Below are 17555 nucleotides of genomic sequence, written 5' to 3'. Positions count from 1 at the left end.
CCAAGACGGAGGGTGCCCTGGGAGGAGCTGTAGACCAGCTCCCAGCCTCCCAGCGCTCAGGGCCTCACTCCCTGATGTGCAGCTGGGGAAAGTGAGGCCCAGGAGGCAGACTCGGGAGGGAGGGCGCTGCCGCAATTGGAGCTCCAGGCCAGGCACGAGGCCCAACTCATCTTGGGAGGTCACAGCAATCGGTGAGGTAGGTGCCTCCTCGCTGCATCGAGGGTCCACCGTGCTGTGCAGGGAGCTCGATCCAGCCAGAGCTGCGTCTCCAAGGCACAGCCCCCTCTTCGCCCTCCATGGCTTCCCAGGAGCAGAGCTGTGTCTGGGGCTGCTCCCCCAATATCAAGCATGCGCTGAGGCGTGAACCTCCCTTGGGCCACGCCCAGGAACCAGAGGATTCGGTGACAGCATGGGCTGGGGATGCCAGAGGCTGGAGGTGGCAGGGAGGAGAGGGGCGGGGGGCGGGCAGGGAGCGAGCACTGCCATCACCCTCACAGGTGCTGCTGCTGTGCCTGGCAGTCACTGGCGGGTGCAGCAGACGTCTGACAGAGATGGGGCCGAGATGGGTGCACGAGGCAGAGCTTGACGGATGCCACCCAAGATTCCTGCCGCCTAGCTTTTTCTTTTCTTTCTTTTTTTGAGACGGAGTCTCACTCTGTCACCCAGCCTGGAGTACAGTGGCACAATCTCAGCTCACTGCAACCTCCACCTCCCAGCTTCAAGCGATTCTCCTGCCTCAGCCTCCTGAGTAGCTGGGATTTAGGTGTGTGCCACCATGCCCAGCTAACTTGTATTTTCAGTAGAGACAGGGTTTCTCCGTGTTGGTCTAGCTTTTTAATTAAACAGAAATCCACTTTCTGCTGGGAGGGGACTCTCCAGATGGAGTCACGGTCCCAGGTCAGGCCCCCTTATGATGTGGAGGTCATGGGGTGGGCCTGGCCGAGAGCAGAGAGAGTTGCAGAGCGAGGGGTCTGCACGAGGCATCCTGAGAGGCCCAGGGCTCTAGAGGGGCCCTAGCAGCCAGGAAACAGGGCCCAACCCAGAGGCACCCAGTTCTGCCACCAACCTGGATGCTCTGGGAATAATGCAGCAGCCCGCACTGGGGTGAGGTGCTGGGCAGCTGGTCCAGCTGAGCCGAGCCCGGCCTGCAGCCCAGGGAGACAGCCGAGAGCGATGCCGGCCAAGCCCTCAGCTCGTGGTGAGCTGCTACCCAGCAGTAAGAGACACGCACGTTCGCCTTTGCCCTTCTCCCACGCAGGCAAGGGCCGGCAAGCCACACAAGTGCAGGTGCACAAAATACACACATTTGTGTTTGTGCACATGCAGCACACACACAGATGCAGAGATGCACTCACACGCTGCAGCACACACACGTGCTGTGCACACAGGCCAGGTGTGCCTCAGCAGCACACCCCTCACTGCACTCACACACACGCACACAGACCCGCACACACGCACACAGACCCGCACACATGCGCACAGACCCGCACACGCGCACAGACCCGCACACATGAACACAGACCCGCACACGCGCACAGACCCGCACACACGCGCACAGACCCGCACACACGAACACAGACCCGCACACGTGCACAGACCCGCACACATGAACACAGACCCGCACACGTGCACAGACCCACACACACGAGCACAGACCCGCACACACGTGCACAGACCCGCACACACGCACAGAGACCCGCACACGTGCACAGACTCGCACACGTGCACAGACCACACACTTGCACAGACCCGCACACATGAACACAGACCCGCACACACGCTCACAGGCCCGCACACACGAACACAGACCCGCACACACGCTCACAGACCCGCACACACGCACACAGACCTGCACACGTGCACAGACCCACACACACGCACACAGACCACACACGTGCACAGACCTGCACACACGAACACAGACCCGCACATGTGCACAGACCCACACACACGCACACAGACCACACACGCGCACAGACCCGCACACACGCACACAGACCACACACGTGCACAGACCCGCACACAAGCGCACAGACCCGCACACACGTGTGCAGACCCGCACACACGAGCACAGACCCGCACACGTGCACAGACCCGCACACACGAACACAGACTCGCACACGTGCACAGACCCGCACACACGCACACAGACCCGCACACACGCACACAGACCACACACGTGCACAGACCCGCACACACGCACACAGACCCGCACACGTGCACAGACCCGCACACACGCGCACAGACCCGCACACACGCGCACAGACCACACACGCGCACAGACCCGCACAAGTGCACAGACCCGCACACACGAACAGAGACCCGCACACGTGCACAGACCCGCACACACGAACAGAGACCCGCACACGTGCACAGACCCGCACACACGCGCACAGACCCGCACACGTGCACAGACCCGCACACACGCGCACAGACCCGCACACACGAACACAGACCCGCACACGTGCACAGGCCCGCACACACGAACACAGACGCACACGTGCACAGACCCGCACACACGCACACAGATCCGCACACGTGCACAGACCCGCACACACGCACACAGACCCGCACACACGCACACAGACCCGCACACGTGCACAGACCCACACACACGCACACAGACCACACACGTGCACAGACCCGCACACGTGCACAGACCCGCACACGCGCACACAGACCATACACGTGCACAGACCCGCACACGTGCACAGACCCGCACACACGAACACAGACTCGCACACGTGCACAGACCCGCACACACGCACACAGACCCGCACACGTGCACAGGCCCGCACACACGCACACAGACCACACACGTGCACAGACCCGCACACACGCACACAGACCCGCACACGTGCACAGACCCGCACACACGCACACAGACCCGCACACGTGCACAGACCCGCACACACGCACACAGACCACACACGTGCACAGACCCGCACACACGCACAGACCTGCACACACGCACACAGATCCGCACACATGTGCACAGACCCGCACACACGCGCACAGACCACACACGTGCACAGACCCACACACAGGTGCACAGACCTGCACACACGAACACAGACCCGCACACGTGCACAGACCTGCACACACGCACAGAGACCCACACACGTGCACAGACCCGCATGTGCATACAGAAGCCCGGACCCAAACTCTGAGGCAAAACACATGTGCAAACATACAGAACCCCCATGCAGAGACCCCGCACACAAACCCGTCGGAAATGAATGCTCAGGAGCATACTCCCCTCCAGGTGAGGACACGGAGGCCCGGGGCGGGTGACGCTGGAGCAGAGTCGTGATGGTTGGGGCAGTGGGGGCAGGGCCAGGCTGGCAGCTGCATGGGGTCCTCTGCTCTGCCCCTTCCCAGGTCATGTCCCTGGCTCACCCTGGCCAGAGCAGAGCCCAGCAACTGTGAATTGGTTCCTGCGGAGGACCAGTGCGGGAGGGGGCCTGGGGGTCTTCATCTATCATCCCCGAGGGTCCTGGTCACTAACTTGTCTGTGGCCGCAGGATGAGTGCCCTGGGCACAGGAGAGGTCACGGGCCCCACATGTGCCCTCTTCCCCACCAGGCCACAGAGACGCCCTCACAGTCCTGGAAACACAGGCCAGGCCCTCCTGGCGCAGCCACGTGTCCTGCCCTGGGTGGTGTGATCTTCCGCCTCTGCCGTCCCCTGCACCAAGAGACTCTTGTTCCAAAGGTGTCTGTGCTCCGGTTGAGTGGCTCAGGGGCCTGGGGCGGCCCCTCCATGGGGTGTTCTCAGGGTGGAGTCTTATCTGGGAGATGCGTGCAGGAGGCGGTGCTGGGGAGGGCTCCGGTGGAAGCCAGGGAGTGGGGGGCTCCAGCCTGCGTAGGGGAGCACCATCAAGATGGGGTCCAGGCGGGGGCAGGCGGCAGGCCAGGATCCCACAGGGGGTATGGGGAGGGCTGGCTGGACCCAAGCAGAGGGTCCCCCAAGGGCAGAGCCAGCGGGGATCAGGCAGCGTGCCGCCCCGCCCTTGGAGTGGCCTTCCAGGGCCTCGCTCCAGTGAGGAGGAAAATGAGAGCTGGCGCCTCCCTCTGCTCCACGTGCCCTGGGGAGGGCCACACCCCGCTGTGCAGTCAGCCCACACAGTCTGTCGTCTCCTGCCTGGAGCTCTTCAATCTTTAAACAGCACTTTCTGGAGCTGAGCTCCTTCAGCAAACGCTCTCCAGGCGGGGGTGGTGACTGTGGCAGACGGAAGCCAAGTGGGACCCTGCGGTCCGGGCGGCACAGCCCCACCTGGCCCTCTGCCCGCCCTGCATCTGTGTGCTCAGCCTCCTCTCGCCCAGCTGCCCTTCCAGGCTGGGCTCCAGGCTGCAGCCCAGGGGCTTTCTGGATGCCAGCTGCCCGTCCCTCCCCAGCCACCCATGCAGCTTCCCGTCTGTGGCCTCAGATGCCCCTCAGCTCCCGAGATGCTCCTGGAAGCACTAGGTCCTAGCGGAAGAGCCCTCACTCCGCTATTCCCCTCCCGCCCCTGCCCGCCGGTGTCTCTGCTCAGCCAGGGCTTCCTTCAAGCTCTCCTTGGGGTTGTCTTTTGGACCCCCTAGCAGGGTTCTTCCCGAACCCTTCCTTCCCTCCCACTGCCCGGGGCTTGGCTGCACACGGCCTGGGGGGCCGGACTGTCCCCAGTGGGGATACTGCCCCCCCTCCCAGCCTAAGCCTCCCCTGGTTTGCTGGGGATGAGGGCTTCCGGGGATAGAACAGGGACAGTCCCGGGCAGCCAGGACAGCTTGTGAAAAAATGTGCAGGTCCAGGCTGCCCCAAAACCCTCTCCTGGGTAGAGCCTGAGATGGGCAGTCCAAGCCCATCCTTGGGTGTCCGGGTGATGGCACCAGGCCGTGCCTGGGGAGCAGGTGCCGTCCACAGCCGGCAGGACTGGCAGGAGAGCCACTGGGCCTAGCTGAAGGGCAGCCTGGGGGCCGAGGAGCCTCCGGGAGGAGGTGGGTGGTTGCCCGTCCTCTGAGGGGTGGGCTGAGGGGGGCCTGGGGTCGGCAGTGTCGGGAGGGACAAGGACAGGCCAGGGCAGCTTCTCTAAGGAGTGGGGTTCGGGGTCCTGGGGACTTTGTGGCAGACTTCATGCTAAGGGACTGGAAAGCAGGGGCGCTCCAAGGAGGCCCTCCCCCCGCCGTGGGGAGAACAGGCAGCGGGAGGGGCCTGTCTCTGCTTTTCCACTTGGGGCCATTCCCGCTTTGTGCGCCGAGGGAGGACCTTGCTGGAGGAGGAAAGCCACTTTCACCACCCAGGCGCTGGGGAGGCGTCCCCCACCCCCCCCCCCCGTCATGGCCGAGTGAGCTCCCAGTCACATCCTGACACACCTGGACACCCTTCACCTGCCCTCGCACCAGCACCCCAAACCTGCCGTGGCCCCAGCACCCACCCCAGGGAGTGACGCCATCCTCTTGCTGGGCCGGGCCCTGCGGAGGGGCTCTGTGCAGGAAGGAGGGTCCGGCGGAGCCCTCAGTGTGTCCCTCCCAGGCCTGTGAGAGTGTGACGACAGAGACTGGCCCTGAGATCTAAATGGGCCCCTCTCGGGACTCCTCTCGGCCTCTGCACTGGGTAATGTCCCTGGGTCTTCACTGCGGGAACGGCCAGAGGGCTGGGGTCAGAGGGGCAGGGCTCCAGCCTAGGCCAGAGCATCCCTGGGGGCCCCGAAAGCTGTAAACTCGGGTCAAAGCATAGTCCTGGGTTTCCGAAGGTCCAGCCAGGGACGGAATGTGGAGAAAAACTTGGCCCCACTCTGAGACCCTGCCCGTGCGCCCCTCCGGGAGCTGCGCAGGCCCCGGCTCAGGACCCTCATCCCGCACTGCCTGTGGGAGGGAGGGCAGAGCTGATGGGGGCTGCCGGTTCAGGGCCCCGCATCCCTCCAGGCAGGGGACACACATCCAGACAGACACACACCCACCGTACACCATGCTGTCCAGGGCAGAGCCTGTTGACCCACGACACCCCAAATTCTGTATCTTGTGGGGTGAGATGATATGGCTTTGCCAGCGAGGTGCGCATAACTCAGTCACAGGACACTAAGCCTCGCCCGTCACAGCCACTGAGCTGCGTCCCGGACTCAGCGCCGCACACCCCACACCACAGGACCGGGCACTGGGTGCGCGCCCAGCTCCACTGCCCGGGAAGCGTGACAAGGCCCCCGAGGGTCCCCACAGCCTCACCTCGCACCATGCAAGTCAAGTTTGTGTCAGAGTAGAGGCGGATGCCTCCTGCCTTTTAACAGACCTTCAGAGCTGGCAAGGCTGTCGCTTGCTGAAGCCAGGCAGGCTGAGTTCATTCACTCCATAAAATTTTATGGAGTTCCTCACACACGGTCCTTGGGCAGGGACTCAGAGGACACCATCTCCTGCCCGCCCTCCTGGCAGCAAAACCTGTCCTCCCCTCCGCGCGTGGGCCTTTCTGCTCATCAGAGGAGCTATTAGCAATTAGCTGATCTCACTGGGCTCCGACGAGCATCCTGACGGCACTCTGCCCTCGGTGCCCAAAGAGCCGGAGGTTTCTAGACACTTTCCAGAGCAGGGTTCTCACCAAGCAGCCGGTTTCCATTCTAAAGCCCCACCCGCAAAATGGCGCTGGCACAGCACCCGCCCCCCCACCACCACCGGCAGAACAGCAGAGCACCCCTGGCAGTCCCGTGCTGGACTCCCTGAGCTAATTAATCTTTTAATTTAGAGGCCACGGAGCTGAGAGACATCACGTGGAGTCAGAGCCGACTCAGGCACTGTGTCAGGGAGATGTAGAGGAGAGCGAGCAGGCTGGCCTCGGGGGCTGGACGGCCTGAGCGGTGCCAGGAGGGCAGGCTGGACCTCAGCGGGGAAACGCCGGGCCCCACAGGAGAGAGGGGGTCAGGGAGGTGACGAACACGATTTCCTGTGGCCTCCAAACAAGACACATTCATTTATACTTTTAACAAATAATCTTTATGGAGTGGAGTAACATGTCTCAAAATCAGGACAGCTGCTGAGGTCTGAGCCACAAGCTGCTCTGTGAAGGAACTCTCCGACGCCCCTGGGTCTGGCGGGAGTGTGGGGAGGGGGCTGCGTAGCCTAACCTGGGCTTAGGTAGCTCAGGATGAGAAGGAGCAGAAAGCCAGCCGGGATCCTGTGGGGCTGGCTCCGGGCAGCTCCCGGGCACCTGGGCCTGGCTGCCCGTGGCGGTGTGGCACGGCTTCTGAGGGGCCATCTGGGAGGGTGGCAGTCGGCCGTCACGTCAGCAGGAGCCTGTCATGCTGGGGTGGACCCAGGGAGATAGGACAGTCTCTGGGACCTGGTCACAGCCACGAGCCACTCTGGCCAAGCGCTGCCTCCCCCAGGCCCCTGGTCCTCCCCGGCATCTCGGAGCTGGAGTGATAAATGCCTTCCTCCGTCTCACAGGTGAGGAAAGTGCCACAGATGGGGGGCACGCCCCGGGGCCCCTTCTGTCCCAGGCACAGAGGCCCACCCACTACTCTCTTTCCATCTGGGACCCCAGGGATGCACTTCAGTATTTTCGGTGCCGTCCTGCCTCCACCCCCAGGGAGCCTGTGGGAGTCCAGCATGCGCCCCTGAGAACAGGCACCTCACCTCCCTTCGCCCGTGGGCACCAGGTCCAGACTCAGGGACCATAGGTTGCTTAGAGAAGCATTGACTACAGAGCTGCCCTCTGGCCAGGCAGATGCCCACAGGTGCCCAGAGACCGGCTCTTCACTAACACCCCTCCCCAGCAGGCTGTGTCTGGGGCTCCAGTCCTGCGGGTGCTCCATGGCAGCCTGTGAATGACGCACGCCTGCGTCCAGCATGGAGTCATTACAACGCTGTTTATCTGACTTGCTCCGACGACACCTACTGTGACCCTAGGGTGGGCTTAGTGACAAATGCTCCAGGGATCCTTCAGTCCAGACCTCCCTGTCCCAGCCGCTCGGCCATCTCTGGCCAGGCTGACGACGCAGGCACGGTGGCTCCGACTCCCTGCCCGGCTCTACCTCAGGTGGCCTTGCCACTTTTACCCAAGGCCCAGTGTGAGGCAGTGGCCCTCTCAGCTCTGAGACTGCGTCCTCACCTGCCCAGGGAGAGTTCCCACTTCCCTGCTCTGCCACACACTTTCCTGATGTCAGGGCCACCGTCCTGGCTGCCATCCCCCCGATGCTGGAGTTCAGGACATGGTGCCGAGGCCCGGCTGTGACGGCCAGCCCCTCCGGCTGCTGTGCGCACCCTCCTAGCACAGACTCCCAGAGTTGTGCAGTGCACAACCCGTACACCACACCCAGCACACCTCTGTAGCTGAGAAATCCCTTTAACGAAGTCAAAATCAGAGTATGAACTTGCTCCCAGTGTTTCTGCTTGAATGCTCCTGCTCCCCCAAGGGAAGGACTGCTTCTGGCTGAGCCGAGGAAGGTGACGCACAGGGACGGTGCCTGGGGAGCCTCATTCAGTTCCAGAAGCTGCCATTCCCCACTACCTCAGCTTCTATGGGGCTCAGCAGCCTGTCTTTGGAGTCCAGGCCCCTGCAGACCAGCGAAGGAACGGGCACCATGGTCAGGTGCGTGCCACGCCTCCTCTTTCCACCACGCTGCTCAGGTCTCACCTGTGACAGGTAGGGAGGGAAGGCTTCCTGTGCAGAAGACCCCCATGCTCGCCCACCCCCATCCCTTGTTTTGGACACAGAGCTGGGAGTCCTGGGACGCTGGGTCCAGATTCTGAGCTTGTGGCCAGTAGAGAGAAGAGGAAAAAGCAGAGCCCAGGGAAGCATGGGCCACTCCTGCCTGGACCCTGTGGCTGACATCAGCAGGCAGGGAGGCAGGGAGGCACGGAGGCACGGAGGCAGGGGCCGGATCCTAGATGTTGGGATGCTGCGGGGCCAGGGTGTGGGAATGCTCTGGCTTTCCCGCGGCAGGTCAGACCAGAGTCCTTCAGGGTCACTGAGTGCATCTTAAATCCAAATCCCTGCCTTGGTGCATCTGAAATCGAAACGCCAGCCTCCGAAGTGATGGTCTCTGAGTATGACCTGAAAATAGGTATTCCAAAGGCCCCCCAGGTCTCTTGGTGTCCTGGAAGCTGTGGGAACTCCTGGACCACAGAAAAGAGGGGAGGTGTGTCTCCATGCCCACCATCTCCTCTAGTCTGCAGGGAAACCCAGGAGGCAGGTGCAGGACTCATCTCCACTTTGCAGATGAGGTGTCTGTCTTTTCTGCTCTTTCTGGCACGTTCCCTTCAACCACATCCTCCCACCAGCTGAGCTAACTTGTGAAAACGCTACACAGGAACCAAGGGCCAGGCCTGGGGAACAATGTTCTCCTCTTGATCTAATTCATATCCTCTCTTGATTTCAACTTTACTACCTGTGTTTTGGTCTGATCAGAAAAGCATTACATGTTAGTGAAGAAAATTTGAAAATTTTGGGTGAGAATTAAGAAGAAAAGTCAAATTCCCTATAACGTGTCACTCAGAAAGGCCAGAGTCTGATATATTTTCTTCTGCTTTTAAGTTTGTTTTTATGACTTTCTAACTACATAATTATTTCTGCATTTATTAGTTGGCTTTCTAAGGAATTCATTTGTTTATTTTAAAAATTTATATTTATATAGACGTGTACATTCTTCTTTTATTCAATTCTTGTCTATTACTGTCATTCTTTATCTGGATGCTTGAATTGTCCTAGATTTGGCCAGTGCAAGCCCCTTCAAGCTCACTCAGACGCCCTGTGTGACAAGCCCCCATTGCTGTTGGAGCACTTCCTTTACTTTCTAGCACAATGAGATACTTCTGGTCGATCCTAACGTCCCTGACGTAGGAGTCCTGGTTTCTTTAAGTGGCGAATGGTACTTAGAAGCCAAGATCCAGGCAGTAGGGGTGCTGCTGGAGAGTCATCGCTTCTAGACTTCTGCTGTAAACAGGGACATATATACCCATATGTTTTCCTGTGTTTGTGTCAGTATAGAAACACAGCCCTCAATCTACACAACTCATCATGAACTCGTAGCTAGTAACTGTGTTCCAAGACAGAACTTTGGGCAACCATCTCTACTTTCCATAATGTAACTCAAACTCCAAAAAGTGAGAGATTTGGCTCATGTTATCTCTAATATATTCATTTTTTAAGCCTAGAATGTATAGGAAATCATTTCAGAAATAGAAACTTATACCATTGAGAAAAAAACAACCTATTAATTGGAGCTCAACATTTGCTTAGAAGAGGAGGAGGTGAAGGAGTTAGAGGGAAAGAGTTAGACTGTTTTATATTATCTCATATGTCATTGAGGCTTTATTCATTAAAAATATTTTTCTTTTCTGTTCTTCAGATTAGATAATTCTTATTGATCAATTTTCAGGTTTCTTAAGCTTTTTGCCTTCTCTGTTCTGGTATACCCTCCAGTGAATTTTTTATTTTAGCTACTGTATTTTTCAGTTTTAGAATGTCCATTTAGTTCTTACACGTATTTTTCACTTTCCTGCTGAGCATCTTCATCTGTTTAATTATTACATCTATGTTTGCTTTTACATCCTTGAATGTACTTGCAATAGCTGCTAGTACAAAGTTTCTTTCTGCTGTTTCCAACATCTGGGTCAGCTTCAGTTGGGTTTCTGTTGACTTCCTGTTCTATTGATAATTCTAGTAATTTCTAGTTTATATTGGACTTTGCGTATGATGTATTGTATAGCAGTGGTCCCCAACCTTTTTGTCACCAAGGACTGGTTTCATGGAAGACAACTTTTCCATGGACTGAGGGTCTGGGGATGGTTTTGGGATGATTTAAGCACATTAAATTTATCAGGCACTTTGTTTCTGTTATTATTGCACCGTAATATATAATGAAATAATTATACAACTCACCATAATGTAGAATCAGTGGGAGCCCTGAGCTTGTTTTCCTGCAACTAGATGGCCCTATCTGGGGTGATGAGAGATAGTGATAGATCATCAGGCATTAGATTCTCATAAGGATCATGCAACCTAGATGCTTTGCATGCACAGTTCCTAATAGGCTTAGTGCTTCTGTGAGAATCTAACGCCACTGCTCATCTAACAGGAAGCAGAGCTCAGGCTGTAATGCTTGCTCGCCTGCCACTCACCTCCTGCTGTGTGGCCATGGACTGGTACTGATCCATGGCCTGGGGATTGGGGACCCTGTTGTATAGTATCTGGACTGTTATCTTCTGAAGTGTATTGATATTTGTTCTTGAAAGTCACAACTTTGCTAGACATAAATGTTATAACATAAACATAAATTTGAAGTTTTGCTAGACTTAAACTCCAAACTCTTTCTCTCCTTTGGTGGACCTCCGCTGAACTATCTGTGGGTTATTCCAGCTTTCAGCAGTAGCTTTGCACTGGGCTTCCTGGAGCTTCCTTTGTGCCTGTGCAGAGCAACTATCAGCCAAAAACTTTAGCAGCATTCGATCTGGGGTATTCTCTCTCTCTGGCTCTCTCCTTTCCGGGATTTTCCTCTATTTCTAGCTGGAAGTTCCAAACCCTTCCTTACCCCTCAAGTCAGTAAGTTTGCAACTTTCTGTTTCAGTTTCAGTTGCCCTATGTCATAAAAATGGAGGATTTTTCTGCAGCAAAAGGTCGTAGAAACATGAACTTGATCAATACAGTTCTTTTCTTTCAAGAGTCTGTTTCCGTTTGCTTTTGGCTATTCTGTGGGGAGTCTTCACATAGATTTTAAAAAATATTTTGTCTAAGTTTATACTCATGATTTGTAAAAAATTAGTCTGATATATGCTCTTCTGATGTTTTGCAATGTATATACTATTTAACCGAAAAGATAAAAATAGGAATATCTTAATCTCATATTTCTTTGATTATAATATGAATACTTTTTAATAATTTTTGGTGATTTGTATTCTTTCATTTATGAGTTGACCTTTGCCAATTTTATGTGGGATAATAGTGCCTTTGTTGACGATTTTAAAGAGATAGCTGTTTGTTCATGATATTCATTGCATAATTTTTCACAATTTATTTGCTTTTCAAATGTGTGGTTATGATTCTGACACGCAGAATTGGTAGTTATGTAGACAGTGCTTCTATGCATTTAAGAGCCTTTACTATTTACTAAGTGCTTCATCAGAAATGTATTTTTAAATTTTCTGAATAATATTTCAACATTTATTCAGGTTCTATTTTCAGGCCTATTGGTATGTTGTGTTATAAGTGAAAAATACATTGTATTATATTAAAGCATTCTTCCTTACCCATGTTAAGCCTTCGTGGAGTGTTGATTAAACAGACAGCTGAATCGTACTTGCTCATGCATTTTTATATTCTACTTTCCCAAAGGATGTACCCCAGCTCACCACTCCCAAGGGATGCTTCCAGGTAGAAACGGTTTTTTGCTTGGACGAATAAAATTGGGAAACGCTGCAGATGGTACACCTGCCCTTCTTTTCTTTCTTTCTTTCTTTTTTTTTTTTGTAGAGACAGAGTCTTGCTCTGTCACCCAGGCTGGAGTGCAGTGGTGCAATCTTGGCTCACTGCAACCTCTGCCTCCCGGGTTCAAGTGATTCCCATGCCTCAGCCTCCCAAGTAGTTGGGAGTACAGGCATGTGCCATCACATCCAGTTAATTTTTTGTATTTTTTCAGTAGAGACGGGGTTTCACCATGTTGGCCAGGCTGGTCTCGATCTCCCGACCTCGTGATCCGCCCCCCTTGGCCTCCCAAAGTGCTGGGGTTACAGGTGTGAGCCACCACGCCCAGCCTGCCTGCCCTTCTTAAGAATCAAAATGCACATTTGCATGGCAAAGGCTCTGAGAAGTTCTGCTTTAAGGATTCTATTAACTTTGTTTAATTTTTGGTCAATCTTACGGGATGGTGGAGACTTCTTTTTATGTAATGGCTGTTTCTTGTACACTGAAGAACACATGGTGGGTTATGTTTGTCAGATTTTGGTTTCAGGGTTACTCTACTTTTATAAAATTACTTTTCCAAATGTATACATTTCTAAAACTGATACATACTTCTGGAATTAATCACGCCTTAACATTTCATGCTGTCTCGCCACAGGAACGCCCGAGTCTGCTGCCTCTTTTGGATGTAATTCCTCTCTATTTAAAACTTCTTCCAAGAATAATTCTTTATTCATGTTGCTCAGTTCTTTTAATGTTAACTTCGATCATTTATTTCTTTCTGTTCAGATTTATCAGCATGTAACCATGCAAGTAATGCCTTGTTCATTTTTAAAATTGCTCATTTTTAAAATTGCATGCACATTTACTGTCTTTCTTATGAGACTTTTAAATGTTCCTTAATTGCTATTTCTTACGCCTCTCCCTTGTAGTAACTATTAATAGATTAACCAAACTCGAGTCTGCTGTGTTGGAGTTTTAAAAGACTTCTTTTGAATTTACTTATCTCTTAGCTCTTAATACACTTATTAACCCTCATTTTTTCCTTTCTAATTCAATAATTTCTGCTATCATCTGCTGTTTTATTCTTCCTTAGAACTGCTTTAAAAACTCATTGACTTGAAAGTTTTGATTTTTTTTTGTTTGCTAATGAAAGCATTTCAAGATATGACTTTATCTTTGAGGACAGCTTTGTGGAAACCCATTTGTTCTGAGCAATTTTATTATTTTTCTGCTATTCTAGAGTTTGAATATTTCTTTTTTCATTTTCTACAAATGTTTACAGGAGTACCTTTAAATTACCAGTTGGCAAGGGTTTTTTTTTTTATTTAGACTTTTATTAATAATTTCTAATTTTATCGGTTCAAGGTAAAGCGGTTTTGTTTGTACGATTTTAACTTTGAATTGACGTTGCATGTGTGTACGTGTGCATTTTCTTGCTAGGAAATGTCCTATTAGAAATCTTTCATTTATCATTTGAAATATTATTTTCAATTTCATGATTATATTGTTATTGTAATAAAACGCAAACATAAATAAACCTAAAATAACTTTGACCTCCACCCCTAATTTTAGTCTGCTCTTCCCAATAAAATCACTATTACAGTTTGTTTTAGCCCATTGGGCTGCTATAACAAGACACCTTAGACCGGGTAATTCACAAACAATAGAAATGAATTGCTCAGGGTTCTGGAGGCTGGGAAGTCCAAGTTCAAGCTGCTGGCAGATTTTCATTGTCTGGTAAGGGCCTGCTCTTCCTCTCAGACGGCACTTTCTCTGCGTCCTCATTCGGTGGAAGGGGCCATGGGGCTCACTGAAGCCTCTTTTATGAGGGCATTAATCCCATTCGTGAAGGTGGAGCCCCCATGACTTGATCACGTCCCAAAGGCCTCACCCCTCAATACCACCACATTGGGGATTAGATTCCAACATATGAATTTGGGGGGAAATCGACATTCCAACCATGGCACAGTTGTTGAACCTTCTTTAGGGCACTTCTCCACGTGTTTGCATATAAATGTATAACCCACAGAACCATACGTTTGACTCACACACGCTTGAGCAATTGCATGTATTGTTCTACAGCCTGGACACGTGTTGCATATTTGCCCTTTGCCAGTTTATTTAAATCGACTTTATTCTTTCAAAGTTCTCCCTAGTGTTTCACAGTATTAATAGATAATAATTGATTTGATCATTTCCCTGTTGACGGACATTTAGGCTGTTCCCAGTTTTCTCTACTGTAAAAATGGTGCCGTGAACATCCTCATATGTGTGTCCATGTGCACATGCACTCTGCTTTTCAGGTACACCTTTTTGAAGTATACATGTGATTTGTGTACATTTTCATTTGTGTGGTATACAACCCAAAGAAGCTCCACAAAGTGGATATACTTGTGAAAGCAGCATTCACATAAAGTCATGGAATATTGCCAGCCCCTCCAGAGACCTCTCCTGTACCTTCTTCTGGTCCCATGTCTCCTCCCAAGAGCAACCGTAATCCTGACATCTAACAGCACATGTGAAACTACGTTTGCCTGGCTTAAGCTTTAAACAGAATCATGCAACATGCCTTCCTTCCTATCTGGTCCTTTCACACAGTAGTTTGCTTGTAAGGTCCATACGTGCTGCCGCGTGTAGCTGTGGCTCGACGCTCTCATGGACACACAGCACAGACACCCGGCATCCACCCTGTCAGCATCCCACCAACTATTTGCCCATTCTACTGTTTGGGGGCATTTTAATTTCCAGTTTGGGGTTGTTATAAATTGTGCTTCTATGGTCATTCTCGTTTATACTTTTGGTGAAATGTATTTACCCATTTCTGTTGGGTCTATACCTAGAAGCTTAAATGCTATATCAAGAGTTAACAGACTTTGTCAAATATTTCCCCAAGTTTTGTACAACTTTCAATGCCAACCAGCAGAGTGCGAGAGTTCCGGGTGCCCCACAGCCTTGTCAAAATGAGGTGTTTTATCTTTCCATTGCAGTCATTCTGGTGGGTGCAATGCCACCTAATTCTGGTTTACACTTGCATTTCCCTACCAACCAGTGGCACGGAGCATTTTTCATATATTTATTGGCCATTTGAATATCCTCTTATCTGAAATCTTTATTTAAACTTTGGCTGATATTCCCATTGGTTTATCTGTCCTTCTTTTAGCGATCTGCAGGAGTTTTCACACATTCTGGACATCAGTCTTCTGTCACAAACATGCTGCAAATAGCTGCTCCCATTCTGCAGCTGGCTTCTTCCCTCTCTGAATAGCGTCTCTCAACGAGCAGGAATTTTTAGAGCTTACTGTGCTTCACTTCATCACTCTTTTTGGTGGTTAGTGGTTTTGTGTTTTTCCTTCTATTTTTAGTTGACATGTAATAATTGTACATATTTACGGGATATAGAGTGATATTTTAAAGCATGTATACAATGCGTAATGATCAAATCAGGGTGATTAGCATATCCATCACCTCGAACATCTATCATTTGGTTTCTGCGTTTTCTATTCAAGAAATATTTGGCTACTCTAAGGTCACAGCAATGTGCCTCTATGTTCTCCTCTAAAGGTTTTTGTTTGGTCATTCACACTTAGATCTGCCATCCACATGAAGTTGATTTTTTGTATGGTATAAGGTTAGAGTCAAAATATATTCTTTAAAATATGAAAACTCTATTGACCTACACCCTTTGTTAAAAAGACCACCGTTTTTCTACTCAGGGAACTTTTACTTCTCCCACCTTTCAGGTGGTTGTACAGCTTTAGGTTTTTCTCTGGACTCTAATTTATTACAGTGGTAAATCAATCCACTCTTGTGCCAACACCGGCCATTTAATCCACTGCCGACGCAGGTTATGACATCTGGTAGAGCAAATCCTTCTTCATGATTGATGCAACCTTATCAATTTATGAAAAAAGCTTGGATTTTGATCAGAATTTATATTGATTGTAAATTATTTTCAGAATTCACAGGAAATGTCAATATTTACTCTTCCAATCTATGAACATAACGTAGTTTCCCATTTATTGATGTCTTTGTTTTCCAAAACTGTTTTGTAATTTTCAAGGCTGGGCACTGTGGTTCACGCCTGTAGTCCCAGCACTTTGGTCAAGGGAAGAGGATTGCTCGAGCCCAGGAGTTCAAGACCAACCTGGGAAATATGGGGATACCCTGTCTCTACAATAAATAAAATGAATTTAGCAAGAGTGTGGTGGCACACGCCTGTTGTCTCAGCTACTCAGAAGGCTGAGGTGGGAGGGCCTCTTGAGCCTGGGGGGTCGAAGCCATAGCAGGCTGTGATTGGGCCACTGTACTCTAGCTTGGGTGACAAAGCGAGATCCTGTCTCAAAAAACAAAAAAAATCTGTTTTGTAATTGTCAACGTAGAGGTCTTATGCATCTCTGATCACATTTACTCATAGATGTTATATTTTTTTAATGCTATTATAAATAGTGGGTTTTAATCTTTTATTTCCTGACTTTTGTTACAAAACATAAAAATTCAGTTAGTGACTTTGTTAAATTTACTTCTTAATTTAAAAATGTATCATTAGTTTGGCTTTTCTATGTACTAGTCGTGGCATCTGCAAAATATGTCAATTAGGGATTTCTTTATTTCCTATATTTCATTCTCCTCGCCTGAATGCAGTTGCTGCAAACCACACTCTTAGATGGAATAGAAATAAACATTGATCGTGGACAGTCTTGTCCCATTCCTGCTCTCATGAGAGATTTTAGTTTATTCTCTTATCAGTTTAAGGAAGATCAGTGACATCTATTCCAAATTGCCAAGAAGTTTTTCATGAAAGTGGATTTTATCAAATCCTGCATTTATTGGGATGAACTTACAATGTGTCTGTTTTATATATAATAATTTGAATTACACGGATTAATTTTGCATTCTTATATTAAACCCTCCTTTATGGTTCTAATATACTATTATTTTTATGTATCACTTGATTCAATTTGCCAGTATTTCCCTGTGCATGTTCACGAAAAAGGTTGGCCTATTATTCCCCTTTCTTCTCGTGTCTGTGTGAGGCTTTCATGTCAAGGTTATACTGGCCTCATAAAATGAATTAGCACACGTTGCTTCCTTTTTTATTTCATAAAATAGTTTGTGTAAGATCAGTGCCATTTCTTCGCTAAATTTTTGGGAAAATACACTGATATAATTTGAGATTTGGGTTTTATTGAT

This window comes from Aotus nancymaae, unplaced genomic scaffold (assembly GCF_030222135.1).
Source record: "Aotus nancymaae isolate 86718 unplaced genomic scaffold, 86718_ANA_hifiasm-v0.15.2.pri h1tg000011l, whole genome shotgun sequence".
Classification (NCBI taxonomy): domain Eukaryota; kingdom Metazoa; phylum Chordata; class Mammalia; order Primates; family Aotidae; genus Aotus; species Aotus nancymaae.
The sequence above is the reverse complement of the archived record's forward strand: the minus strand, read 5'-3'. Positions refer to the sequence as shown.